The sequence below is a fragment of the Pseudophryne corroboree genome, chromosome 8 (genome assembly GCF_028390025.1).
Source record: "Pseudophryne corroboree isolate aPseCor3 chromosome 8, aPseCor3.hap2, whole genome shotgun sequence".
Taxonomy (NCBI): Eukaryota; Metazoa; Chordata; class Amphibia; order Anura; family Myobatrachidae; genus Pseudophryne; species Pseudophryne corroboree.
In genome coordinates this window covers 312,321,257-312,336,634 of record NC_086451.1, presented here as the reverse complement: position 1 = coordinate 312,336,634, position 15,378 = coordinate 312,321,257, and positions in this window count along the sequence as shown.

Sequence of the window (15,378 nt, the reverse complement as noted above, 5' to 3'; positions counted from 1 at the left end):
CTTCCATCCACTGCTGTAACAGCAACTGCTGCTTCCAGGGGCATGGTTTGAACTTTAGACCGTATGACAAAGGCTGAGGAGATGAAGTTCTTGGCTGCCCCGGAATCTAGGAGGGCTGAAACTTTCACTGTAGAACTTGGAACTTCTAATTGAATAGACAAGGTTGGCTCTTTCCCAGAACGTGATTCTAAAGTAACTCCTAGCTTAACCTCTCTTGAATAAGCTAGGAGGCGAGAGTTTCCCGGTCGGAGTTTGCAGAATTTAACTAAATGTTCGGAGGACCCACAGTACATGCAGAGGTTACCCTGTCGACGACGAAGTCGTTCCTCCTCTGTGAGGCGAGAGTGCCCAATCTGCATAGGTTCCTCAGTCATTACTGGAGACTGTGATGAAGAATCTTGTCGAGGTCTAGGATGATCACGTGGACTGGATCGCTCTGCCCTGGATTTCTCTAAACATCGCTCCGTGTAACGTAGATCAAGTTTGTTACAGAGAGAAATCAATTCATCCAGTTTAATTGGCACATCCCGGATAGTTAAATCATCCTTGATTCTTTCTGAAAGTCCATTCCAAAACGCGGCGATCAGGGCCTCCTCATTCCAGTTTAACTCTGAAGACAACGTGCGAAACTGAATAATATATTGACTGACAGGACGTAAACCTTGACGTAGACGGAGAATCTCCAAGGATGCTGAGGTGGTCCTGCCTGGCTCGTCAAAGATTCTCCGGAAGGAAGATACGAACTCTTTGTAATTAGAGAGGATAGGATCACCTCTCTCCCATAATGGTGCTGTGCGCCAGTGCTTACTGTCAGGTCCGGGTGTTTTTGTGAATCCGTTAACCCGGGACCAACCACAGGTGTAGGTGCTGGGCTATGAAGAAAGCAGGGAGGACGAAGAAAGTTCCGATTCATATATTTATTCAAAATAACAATTCAGTAAAGAGTTAACTGACAAGTTGTTAATCATCATATTATACTGAAGTATTGCAGGAATAATATGCAAGAGAAAACTCAAAAATACATAAAAGAAATGTTCATGGAAACATATGCAAAACAAGCTGATGAATAAATGTTGGATTGTCCAAATATAAACAAGCTTTGATGCTGAACTGCAGAATATGATTAACTGGATAATGCAGACATGAAGAGATAACTGTAAGGATTTGCAATGGAGTTTTGAGAGTTAACTGAGAGACTGTGAAGAATTATCCTTGTTATGACAACATAGCAAATATAAACAAGCTTTGATGCTGAACTGCAGAATGTTATTAACTGGATAATGCAGACATGAAGAGATAACTGTAAGGATTTGCAATGGAGTTTTGAGAGTTAACTGAGAGACTGAAGAATTATCCTTGTTATGACAACATAGCAAATATAAACAAGCTTTGATGCTGAACTGCAGATTGTGTTTAACTGGTTAATGCAGACATGGAGAATTAACTGTAAGAATTGGCAATGGAGCTTTGAGAGTTAACTGAGAGACTGTGATGAATTATCCTTGTAATGACAACATAGCAAATAAAAGTACTGAATTGGGTTACTTGCGGGTTCCGGAGATCACTGTGAAACTGTAGTAGAAGACAAGGTGATGAATGGGTTAAATGCAGAGTTGAACAAACGAACAGCTGAGAGAAACAGAATCCTCCAGACTTTGAATGATAGGCAGACTGACAAGGTAACCTCATGCAGGACACTGGGAATCCAACTATTTCCAATAGGAGTGCAATTAACTGACAGCACAGCAGAGAGCCGGTGGATCTTTCAGCAGTGAAGGCTGCAGACGGACCTCTGGGAACGGAGGCGATATCTGGACCACGGGAATCACACAGGAATGCACGGAGAGAGCTCAGAGCTAGAGCACAGCTTTGATACAACAAAGCACTGGCCCAGAGTAACATAATCCCAGCCTACTTAAAGGCAGCACAAGCACGGGATTGGCTTACACCTGCCCACAGGTGTTTTCACAAGTGCTCTGTATTAGCTATTTGGTCTCCAACATGGCCACCTTCTATACAGCAGACACACCGCAGTGCCTTAGGCCATTTGGTCCCTGCACTCACAGTTCCCAGACTCTGCATTACCTGTGCCATTGATCACGCCGTGTCCCCACACGGGCGCACAGCACCGCGAGCAACCGCACTGGCAACGGATGAACCCCAGAACCCGCAGAGGTAAGAGACCGGTTCGTGACACCTGCGAAGGATGTGATGAAAAATATTCCTGTCGACGTAGTTTCCGGGAGAATTGGAATAAGTAAATTTTCCATGCAAGCTCATTATGAGGGTTGGTGGGGACGAAGGAAAGACCATGATTAAGTACATTTATCTCCATACTGGTAAGGGTACGCTTGGAAAGGTTGATCACTAAGTCTTGTTTTTTACAGCTCGATCTCTTGAGTCTCGTGTTCTGACCACCCCGACGGGTGGCCGCCCTTTTGTTTTTGATGCTTGGGGGGCAGCTTGATCTAAAGGGATGACTTGCACTTCTTGTGCGCCATCAGAGTCGGCTAAGGCAAATTCGCTGTCACTATTTGACGAGGCTGCTGACCTAGAGGTATTTTCTCTTCGTCGACGCCATCCCTGCCGGGAAGTGCGGGATTTTTGAAAAGTAGTGGGTCCGCCTCCTCCCATCAACCAGCGATACACCCTATTGTTTTCGTAATCGTCTTGGACGATATTATGCTTGTTCTTTTTAAACTTAATCAGGTCCCTGCGGTAATTGTCACATTGAGTGCGCAGTTTGGACAGCCAATCGTGAGCCACGTCCTGTTGCAGAGACGGTAGGTGGTCCGCTTCGAATGACTGAATTTTTCTTTGACCACTTTAAGCTCTCTGCCCGCCTCCTCGATCACCAGCAACATCAGGTCAAGACTGCATTTATTGGTGATTCCTACCCACTTTTTACAAAAGTCGGGGTTGAACCTCCCTATGGTGGGTGCATTCCTAACCCTGAAGCCTCTGGGGATCATGCATTCCCTATGGTAATCGGATAGGGAGATGCCGTGTAGTAGAAAATCGATCTCCCTTCTCTTCAATTTGTACAGCAGTTGGTACAAATCTTCTGGCCCGTAAGGTTGCTCCGTAGATGACAGCTGCTCTTTAAAACGGAGTCTATCTGCATCCTCGTCTGTGAAGCTGTATAGGTCGCCTTTGGCGATGTTGAGGTGTCTGTATCCACTAACCTCATCCATATTGGCTGATGAGGTGCTGGGATTCATGTCTAGAGTCCTGTTGGAACTCGTGGCTGTGCAACTTAATGCTGCAGGATCCAGTGCAAAGTGCTAAACACCCTGGGTGTCCAAGAGAAATCACCAAAAAGTTCTGGTAGTGCTGGAAAAGTGCTGCTAATAGGCAGGCTACAGCTCGAACATCTTTCAAGGGAAATACATATCAAAAGTAGCTTTTGAAAAAACTTGGTGCCTTGGCTCAAGCAAGTGCTGTCCGGTGAACGGCTCCTGAATGGGTACAGTGTAGATACAGCCCGGCACTCCTGTTGAAATGTGTAATATTTGCCCCGGTGTCCTCCGTATATGATCAGGATACAAGAAAACAAACCAGCGGCACTCAGGGTCTTGTGGAATGGTAAATTTGTATTAAGACATCAGTGGAAAGAACATCAACGTTTCGGGGATTTAAACCCCTTTGTCAAGATGTGAGGTAGTATGTGGGGAAAAGAAACAACTCACCTTATAAAGATCAGAGCCCGCCATACCATGTGCACGTAGCCGCTCCGTGTCACGCTGTGAAAGCTGTAGAGCGCGGGGTGATGACGTGTGGTCGCGTCTGAACAGTGTCCCGGCCGGCTGGTTGCTAGGCAACGCCGGGGGAAAGGATAAAAAAACACCAGCGTACGTGCGGCTGAGAAAGAAGCAAATGTGAAATACAGTGAAGCCAGTGTGCCACCAGAAACCTAAGGCATGCAGACAGGAAATATAAAAATAAATATTGAAAACCTATACTAGCTACAGGGTACAGGGCTGCACCCGGGGACACCGTGGTGGCCCTGACTGAGTGAGACATGCATCAGGTAGTGAGTTGTAGAAAAAAATTAATGCTTAACAAATGCAGGAAAACGATAAGCATGCACGAACATTGTGCCCACTATGTATAACTGTAATGTACAATGCTGGACCATAATGAACATTAATAAATGAATAATTGAATATTGCTTGGCAATAATGGATAGTTAGGTGAAGAATATCCATCAGATGTCTGTGCTGTATGTCCCAAATAAGGAAAAGATGGATTTGTGAGTCTACGGGGCTGAGGGGTAATTCAACCGAAAGGGCTCCAAACGATCCTCTCGTTCAACCCAGCAGGATGTATCGTGCCAAGGTTGTAGATCCAGGAGGCTTCCTTCCTTAGGAGTTGACCCTCTCTGTCTCCCCCACGTAAAGATTTGGGAACATGATCGATGATGATGTGCTTAAGACCGGATAAAGTGTGATGAGCTTCAAAGAAGTGTCTGGCCACAGGTTGATCAGATGCCTTGCCCGATAATGCTGCTTTTATCGCAGACCGGTGTAGGGCCATGCGTTCTCGTAGGGATCTGATAGTCTTGCCCACGTAGCACAAGCCACACGGGCATGTTATCAAATAGATGATGAAAGTAGAGGTGCAGGACACCGTGTGGCGAATGCGAACCTCCTTGTCAGATAGGGGTAGTTTGAACACCGAGCCTGTCAGCATATGGGTGCATGTAGTGCAACCAAGGCAACGATAACAGCCGGGTTTCTTGGTGATAAAAGTTTCCCTCGGGGGCCCTTCGGGGGCATTTGGAAAATTGGTGATGTCAGCGTGTACCAGCATGTCACGAATGTTCCGGCCTCTCCTATAGCACACCATCGGTGTTTTGTGCTTGAAAGGAAGTAGTGAATCTGTAGAGATTGTAGGCCACAGAGCACGGCTTGCTCGGGTAAGTACAGGGCTGGAGGTGTCGAACGACGTGATCCAAGGAATTCTGTTGTCTATTGTTTTGGACTTGGACTGCAATAGGGTATTGCGGGACATCAACAGTACCTCTCTCTTGATGGCCTCAAGGGAGGAACACTCATATCCTCTGGCAATGAACTTGTAGATCATCTTGTCAAGTTCGCTTTCTAGATTCGCCGATTGGCTGTGAATGCGGGCTACCCTTATCATTTGGGACCTAGGAAGGCCTTGCTTCAATGACCTAGGGTGGTGACTATTGGCTCGGAGGAGAGTGTTTTTGTCCGTGGGCTTGTGATAGACACTCGTGTGCAATCTACCAGCCTGCACTGTAACAAGAACGTCCAGGTAGTTAATAGATACTGAAGACCAGTGGTAAGTAATTCTGATGGGTGAGGGTCTGGTGTTAATAAGTTCTAATAGAGTCCTCAGCGCGGTTTCTCCCCCAGTCCAAATGATGAACAGGTCATCGATGTATCTGGTAAACAGTGCTATAGACGAAGCCGTCGTCTGGTCGTGGAAGAACATCTGGATTTCCTCTTTGAGCATGTACACATTTGCATACGACGGTGCTACATTGCTGCCCATCGCACACCCGGTCTTTTGTTGGTAGAAGCGGGCATCAAAAAGGAAATAATTCCTGGTGAGGGTCAGCTCTAGTAGGGTCATAAAGAGGTCCAGGTCCACGTCTGTCATTTTTTCTTTGATCAGAAAGGATCTCATGGCTGCCAAGCCGTCTGTATGCGGTATGCAAGTATATAGGCTGCAAATGTCGACTGTGCAGAGAAGTGCCCCATCTGGAACTGGGCCAAAAGCTTCCAATGTGCACAGAAAGGTGGTGGTGTCCTTCAGGCAGGTGGACTGTTTGAGCACCAGAGGTTGCAGAATGCTGTCCAAAAACTGTGAAATAGGTTGATATAGAGACTGCCGGGCCGAAATGATTGGTCGGCCTGGAGGTGATTGTAGGTTCTTATGAATCTTGGGCACTGTAAACAAAACCGGCACTATCGGATGTTTCTGCAGAAGAGCCTTAAGAAGCTTGTCTGAGATCAGCTGTTTGGAATGTGCTGATACTAGGATATTAAGCACTTAAGGGGCCATCGTGGTGATGGACAAAGACCAATACTTGATGGAATGCACAAGACTATTAAGTGACACTTCAACATATGCATGCTTGTCCAGGGATCCCACTCAACAATTTCAAAAGGAGTTGGACATTCTGTTGACTGAAGCAGTTAGTCAAGGCATCATATCTAACACAGTGTTTAGGGCACTGTCTAAACCTCACCCAGTAGTTCCGCTATTCTACATCATCCCCAAGATACATAAAGATGCACACAACCCCCCTGGCAGACCCATTATTTCTGCCCGGGGGTCTTTGTGTGAGGCTATATCCATTTACCTAGATGCCTTTTTACAGCCATGCATCCAACATACACATACCCACCTCAAGGACACCTCGACTTTGTTGAGAAAGTTTGAGGAACTTGTAACAGTACCTGAAGGCACTTTATTGGCCTCTCTTGATGTGTCCAGTTTGTACACCTGTATTCCCCACGAGATAGGAATACAGGCAGTAAAATCACTGATTACTAACAATGCACTTTATGATGGTCCCGATGTAGCCTTTTTTTTGAAATTATTAAGATTTACATTAACTCACAATTATTTTGTTCATGACAACAAATTCTATATCCAATTAACGGGGTGTGCGATGGGGTCTTGTGTGGCCCCGTCGTTCGCCAATTCATACATGTGGGCAGTCGATCAAGATCTGTTCCTTAGTCAGGCAGCCATCACACAACATCTAACTTTTTATCTTCGGTATATAGACGATCTGTTGCTCTTTTGGTCGGGGCCACAACACATACTAGAAGACTGGATTAATGCTCACAACATGTCCTCTAGCCCAGTCAAATTAACCCTGACTGTAGATTCACAACAGATAGATTTTCTTGATGTGCATATAACTATCACAGATGGCAAGATTAATACATCCATGTATACTAAAAGTACTGACCGCAACACTTTGTTGCGGCACAATAGTTTTCATCCCAGAGCCACCATTAACAGCTTGCCATACTCACAGATGTTAAGGGTATGCAGAATTAACAGTGATCTACAAGTCAGGGATCAGCAGCTGGACGAGATGTGCACTAAGTTTAGGGATCGGGGGTACCCTGACATGTTGCTACAAGGGGCACGGGCGAAAGCCACCGGGAAGTCTAGGCAACAACTGTTAACTGAAAGGAACCCAATTACTAATGAAAAGAGGTTACCTTGGGTTAATCAATTCAACACATCTAGTAGGTACACTAGCAGAAGAGCCAAGGAGCTCTGGCCAATTGTAAGTACTGACCCTGATTTGAAGATGTTCAAAGACACTAAACTGATGCCGTGCTACACAAGGAGCCGGAATATCAGAAGTTTAGTTGTCAAAACTGACGTGGCTAAAAAATCCACACAAGAAGGCAGCTTACTTAGGTCCAGAAAGGGATGTTATAGGTGTGGCTGTACCACATGCAATTTCCTGGTCCCGGGGGATTCATTTAAACACCCGTACTCGGGCAGGAACATTAAATTGAAGGATGCATACACGTGTAACTCCAAATTTGTTATATATATCTCTTGTCTTGCCCATGTGGGTTACACTACGTGGGCAAGACTGAATGCACGTTTAAAGTGAGGATGACACAACACAGATCTGCCATTAGGGCTGCTCTAATGTCAGGAACTAGTGAACAACCAGTGGCACGGCATTTTGCCACAGCTAAACACTCGCTTGCAACATTGAGGTACCGCATTGTGGATCAGGTGCCTTTCTCCATCAGGGGAGGCGATAGATCGAAACGCCTCCTGCAATTGGAAACTCGATGGATAATTACACTAGACACATTGAGGCCTAGAGGACTTAACGAAACTCTGGGCATGAGCAGTTTTGCTTAAACCCGGGGTTAATTTAATAAGCATAGTTATGAAGACAGATTTCAGTGACAGGTCATCTTTTCACAGCCCCCCTCCGTTATTATTAAGTATTGAGATATAACAAGCATTGAACACATGTATAGTTGTTTACAATAGCTTTTGTTTGCATGCCATGTCTTCGGTCTCACAAGGTGAATCCAACTGCTAAGTTTTATGCATTCATTGTTGTATGTAAATGTTTTTATGTTTATTTTTTTCACTTGGAACTAGGCATATTGCAGCTTAGTTCTTACACAGGTTTTAGATATGTTTCAGGCAGGCATTAGATTGCCTGTTCTGTCTTATAAACTGCATGATTATGTTTGTCTGTATTATGTATTTACAGCACGCACCATAGCAACGGCCTCCCCCGCCCCCTGCATGACGGCACTGGGAGCTCGCGTCACGGACCGGGGTCACCTGACCGGAAGCGCTGAGTCCGGAAGCCGGGCAGCGGCGTGGAGAGGACGGCTGGAAGCGCGCCTGGTAAGTGTATTTAAATGTGTGTTTTTCACTTGTTTTATCACTGTGTGTCCTGAAGACGGGGGCTTGCACCCCAAAACGTTGATAAAGTCTCACCTGACAGAGTTTACTGCTTTACCAGAATCTCCAGAGTGCCGCCTCTTCTTCCCAATGCAATAGATATACAGACTGCCAGGTCTGTTCGGGAGGGCACCGGAGTGTGAGCCTTGCTCAATTAGCCTACGGGGGAGTGCCAGACATATTTCTCCAATATATATATATATATATATATATATGTCCATAGAAACGGCACTGGAGAGTGTTTGGTACTGAGGATGAGGCGTGAGCTCCGAAACGTTTACCCAGAATACAAGCTGTTTGTTATATGAAAGTCTCCAGTGCCGTTTCTATGGACATGTATGTTTGAAAATTTATCCTGGCACGGAGCAGAGTTGTCTACATTGACAGGAATGCTGGCTGCAATGGATCATCTATCTATCTATCTATCTATCTATCTATCTATCTATCTATCTATCTATCTATCTATCTAAGACATCTTGACAAAGGGGCTAGACACCCCGAAATATTGGTGTTCCATGTTGTGTATTTTGAATACAATTTGACTTTCTACAAGACCCGGAGTGCCGTAGTCTCTTTTCTCTACATATATATATATATATATATATACAGGGTCGGTGGTAGGGTGTTCGGCGCCCCCTTGCAAACTATAAATTTGCACCGTCCCATACTTTACAAAGGGACAGCGCACATAATATCCCTTTGTAGTAGTGATGCTTACACAAGTAACGCCCCCTGTAGTAGTGATGCTTACACACGTAACGCCCCCTGTAGCAGTGACGGTCACACACATAACGCCCCATGTAGCAGTGCTACTTACACACGTAACGCCCCCTGTACCAGTGCTGCTTACACACATAACGCCTCCTGTACTAGTGCCGCTTACAAATGTAACGCCCCCTGCACCAGGGCCGCTTACTCATGTAACGCCCCCTGTAGCAGTGCCGCTTACACACGTAACGCCCCCTGTAGCAAGTGCCACTTACACATGTAACTCCCCCTGTACCAGTGACGCTCACACACACAACGCCCCCTGTATAAGTGACACTTACACACATAATGCCCCCTGTACTAGTGCCGCTTACACACAAAATACCCCCTGTAGCAGTGCCGCTTGCACACATAACGCCCCCTGTACCAGTACCACTTACACACGTGATGCCCCCTGTGCCAGTTCCGCTTACACATGTAACGCCTTCTGTACCAGTGCCGCTTACACATGTAATGCCCCCTGTAGCAGTGGCGCTTACACATGTAATGCCCCCTGTTGTAGTGATGCTTACACACGTAACGCCCTCTGTACCAGTTCCGCTTACACACGTAACTCCCCCTGTACCAGTGCCACTTACACACATAACGCCTCCTGCACCAGTGCCGCTTGCACACGTAACACCCCCCTGTACTAGTGCCGCTTAGATATGGAACGCTCCCTGTAGCAGTGCCACTTGCACACGTAACTCCCCCTGTACCAGTGCTGCTTAACACGTAACACCCCCTGTCCTAGTGCCGCTTACACACGTAACGCCCCCTGTACCAGTGCCGCTTACACACGTAATGCCCCCTGTACCAGTGCCGCTTAGATATGTAATGCCCCCTGTACCAGTGACGCATATACACATTATGCTGCAGTCACACATAAACACACACACACACACACACACACACAAACACACCACATACACATATATATATATATATATATATATATACATACACATACACAGTCACACATATATACAGTATACACAGATACTGTATACACATACACACACACACTCACTCTCTTTCCAGACACCTAAGGAAGTCTGGCTGGCCGAAGCTGCAGCAGCTTATCCTCCTGCTGCAGCCTGGTCGCGTCTAGCTCCGCCCCTTATTCCCATCTGTCCCTGCCCCCTTTTGGATCCCACCCGGCTAATGCACTGTCACACAGGGGAGAGGAAGGGGAGAGGAGGCTTTGTGCTGCCGGCACTGAGGGGGAGAGGAGACTTTGTGCTGCCGAAACCACTGCACATCATACAGTGTGACAGCAGCCGGCAGCAGTAGTATATAGTATTTATATTTTCAGAATTCATAAAAACACAATCAATGGAATTCATATAAGCAAAAACATCAGTAAATTAAATGTATTGCAAATATTTTTAAGTTTAATAAAAAGTGTGTATAAAAACTAGAGATGTGTGGCGGGCAGTTTTCGTGTTTTGGTTTTGGATCTGGCTCCCCGCTCGTGTTTTAGATCTGGAAAGGTTTTGCTAAAACCACCCTTTCGGGTTTTGGTTTTAAATCTGGATGATTTTTGAAAAAAACATAAAAACAGCTAAAATCACAGAATTTGGGGGAAATTTTGATTATATGGTATTATTACCCTCAATAACATTAATTTCCACTAATTTCCAGACTATTCTGAACACCTCACACCTCACAATATGGTTTTTAGGCCAAAAGGTTGCACCAAGGTCGCTGGATGACTAAGCGAAGCAACACAAGTGGGCGGCACAAACACCTGGCCCATCTAGGAGTGGTACTGCAGTGTCAGACAGGATGGCAGTTTTAAAAACTAGGCCCCAAAGAGCACATAATTCAAAGAAGAAAAAGAGGTACAATGAGGTAGCTGGATGACTAAGCTAAGCGACCTAAGTGGGTGGAACAAACACCTGGCCCATCTAGGAGTGGCACTGCAGTATCAGATAGGATGGCAATTTTAAAAAATAGGCCCCAAAGAGCACATAATGCAAAGAAGAAAAAGAGGTGCAATCAGGTAGCTGGATGACTAAGCTAAGCGACCTAAGTGGGTGGCACAAACACCTGGCCCATCTAGGAGTGGCACTGCAGTATCAGACAGGATGGCAATTTAAAAAAAAATAGGCCCTAAAGAGCACATAATGCAAAGAAGAAAAAGAGGTGCAATCAGGTAGCTGGATGACTAAGCTAAGCGACACAAGTGTTCGGCACAAACACCTGGCCCATAAAGGAGTGGCACTGTAGTGGCAGACAGGATGGCAGTTTTAAAAACTAAGCCCCAAAGAGCACATAATGTAAAGAAAAAAAAAGAGGTGAAATGAGGTAGCTGATTGGCTAAGCTAAGCGACACAAGTGGGCGGCACAAACACATGGCCCATCTAGGAGTGGCACTGCAGTGTCAGACAGGATGGCAGTTTTAAAAACTAGGCCCCAAAGAGCACATAATGCAAAGTAGAAAAAGAGGTGCAAAATGGAATTGTCTTTGGTCCCTCCCGCCCACCCCAGCCACTATTATGTTTTATAAACAGGACTTGCACACTTTAACAAACCAATAATTTCAGCGACAGGGTCTGCCACACGACTGTGGCTGAAATGATTGGTTTGTTTGGGCCCCCACCAAAAAAGAAGCAATTAATCTCTCCGTGCACAAACTGGCTCTACAGTGGCAAGATGTCATCCTCATCCTTAGATCTCCCTCCTTCAGTGTTTACATCCTCATCCTCACAGAGAAATACTATTCATACAAACAAACTACATAATTTAGGTGTCAGTGGACTGCTTACGCAATTACCCAAAGTTTAGGAACTTGACAATGACTTATGATGAATGCGCTGCAAGTGCATTCATCATAAGTCATGATGATGAATGTTCCAAGGTGGTTAACGTCCTTACCCCTACTTATTATGGATTGGCAAAGGCAACAGATAGCTTGACACCTGTTGTCCTGATTTGTGGAGAAAAAATTCCACACCGAAGAGGTGGCTTTTTTGGTATTTTGCCCAGGCATAACAATGGGCTTTTTCATCCCATGGCCAACAACTGTCTCCACTGGTGTCTTATTTAAACAAACCACATGACCATCAGAATCCTCATCATCAACTTCCTCCACAGCGCCAGCTACACCATCCTCCTCATCCTGGTGTACTTCTACAGTGACATCCTCAATCTCAATATCAGCAACTGGACTGGCGGTGATCCTACCAGCAATTCCAGGGGGGGTGCAAATGGTGGTAGGAGCCTCCTCTTCCCATACAGTGTTGTTAAGGTCAGGCCTAGACATCGCAACCGTAGACAGTGCTTTCACAACATCCCTGTAATTTTACAGCATGCAAGACAGGGCTAGTGTACATTGATTTACCCTGCACCCTAGAATAATTACAGCATACAAGACAGGGCCAGTGTACATTGATTTTCACTGCACCCTAGAATAATTACAGCATACAAGACAGGGCCAGTGTACATTGATTTTCACTACACCCTAGAATAATTACAGCATACAAGACAGAACCAGTGTACATTGATTTTCACTGCTCCTAGAATTATTACAGCATACAAGACAAGGCCAGTGTACATTGATTTATACTGCACCCCAGAATTTTTACAACATACAGGGCCAGTGTAATGTTATTTGAACAGCAACACTCCTATATTTTAGAGCAAACAGCAGTGTGCTTTTAATTTTTAACAACTGCACCCCTGAATTTTTATAGCATACAGGGTCAATGTAATGTTATTTGAACAGCAACACCCCTATATTTTAGAGCACACAGCAGTGTTTTTTAAATTTTTAACTCCACCCGTGAATTCTTACAACATTCAGGGCCAGCAGCACCCCTATATTTTACAGCATACAGCAGTGTGCTTTTAATTTTTAACAACTGCACCCCTGAATTTTTACAACATTCAAGGCCAGCAGCACCCCAATATTTTACAGCATACAGAAGCAGTGTGCTTTTAATTTTTAACAACTGCACCCCTGAATATTTACAACATACAGGGCCGGCAGCACCCTTATATTTTCCAGCATGCAGGAGGACAGTGCTCCTGCACTCTGTGCAACACAGTGACAGACAGGACAGCAACACCCATGTACAGAAGCAGCATATGAAACACCAGTGACAGCCAAGACAGCCGGGATAGCACCCCTAACACATCCCAGGTACACCACAGTGACTGCAGCAGCACCCCTACAGAGCACACACTAAACCCACCCTACACCACCATCCACAGAGAGACAGAGGTCTGTCTCCCTCACTCCCCAAGCCTGGAGTGAAAATGGTGGCGACGCGCAGCTGTTTATATGGAATCCAAATCTCGCGAGAATCCGACAGCGGGATGATGACATTTTGCCTCATTCTGGTTTCCGAGTCTGGTGGAAAGTCCCGAGCCGAACTTGGATCCGGGCTCGGGATGTGATGTTTGGGGGGGTTCAGTTCTCAGGTAACCAAACCCACTCATCTCTAATAAAAACATACTTGACCGAAGCTTACAATACAATTTGAGCTAGGTAAAAAATAAACACGTTACATATATATTACATTAACAAGGTCACAAAGTGAATGTAAATAACACAGAAAGACATGCATGCATAATTTTTAATGGCAATGCAAGAAAGAAAATAATAGATCCTGATCATGATCCATTTAAATCCTCACATACAGTACTGTAATAATCGGTCAGCAATAGTGGAAACGGGTGGTATTCATGTGACCGGCGGTCTGCTGACCGACAGTCACATGATCTCCTCCACCATCCCGCCGGCTCAGTATCCCGATGGTCGGCATGCCGACCAACAGGGACTATTTCCACTTGTGGGTGTCCACGACACCCATAGAGTGGGAATAGAACCCGTGGCGACCGCAGGTCACCACCGAGCATGCAGCGTGGCGAGCGCAGCGAGCCCACAAGGGGCTTGCTGCACTCGCCCCTCCCCGCCGGGATCCCGGCGTCGGTATGCTGCCGGGATCCCAGCGTCGGTAAGCTGACCGGCGGTCAGGAGACTGCCGGTGAGCCATACTACACCCGTGGAAACGGCCCAAATATGATTTACTGAGGATGCAGTGGGCATAGCTTTGATTCTGCATATAAAAATCTGAGATAAGATCGACACAAAATCATTATACTGTAGTATTGGTAATGTTATAAAGTAGAAGAGCATGCAGTATTGGTAGCTTACCACCAATTTATAAAAAGCTATTTGTCAGTTGTAAATCACAGTACCTTTCAAATCAGACTTCATGCATGGTCAACAGTAAAAAGTCATTGCAGTTATTAGCCACAGATTTGTCCAATTATGGGACCTTTAGTATTGCACTTGGCGTACTGTATTCTTCAAGGCAAATCATTGGATCCCCCACATTCTCAGCTCTACCTGTACTACATTAACCACACAACTATGATTCCACCTCAATACATACTTCTAATACAATAAAACTTATTTAACCACGGTAACTCTCCCATAAAAAAATTGGCACACAGAATTATTTGTCCCAACATCATACATGAAATTACTTTCAGTCTAGGCAGAGAGCACAAAGATAGTGAGCTGCGTTTTTACATACAACACTGTAGGTTATGAAAGTTGCAAAGAGAGGCTAATGAAAGGGTTACTGTGGAAATTATCCTGAAAGTCTAGGAAGGAAGTTTGTCAGATGGGTATATAATATAATGGAAGAATATTCTTAGTGGGAATAAAAAATATAAATAAAATAAATCTAGATATTTTCATGCGGGCTCCAGTATATATATATATATATATATATATATATATATATATGTGTGTGTGTATATATATATATATATGTGTGTGTGTATATATATATATATATATATATATTCAGAAAAGATTGCACATGTATACTTTTCACTTTTCAAATGTGGGTGCAGGCTCAGCCATGATTCTTACAGAATACAGTAAACTAAACAAACATTGGTTCAGTGCATGAAGTGCCGGAATGTCATACCTTTTCATACCGGCATACTTTGAGCACTGTATGTGTATATATATATATATATATATATATATATTAGAGATGAGCGGGTTCGGTTCCCAGAGAACCGAACACCCCTGAAACCACATTCTGAGCTGAGAACCGAACCCGGCTCAGGACTTCCCACCAGACTCGGAAACCAGAATAAGGCAAAATGTCATCATCCTGCTGTCGGATTCTCACGGGTTTTGGATTCCATATAAAAAGCTGTGCA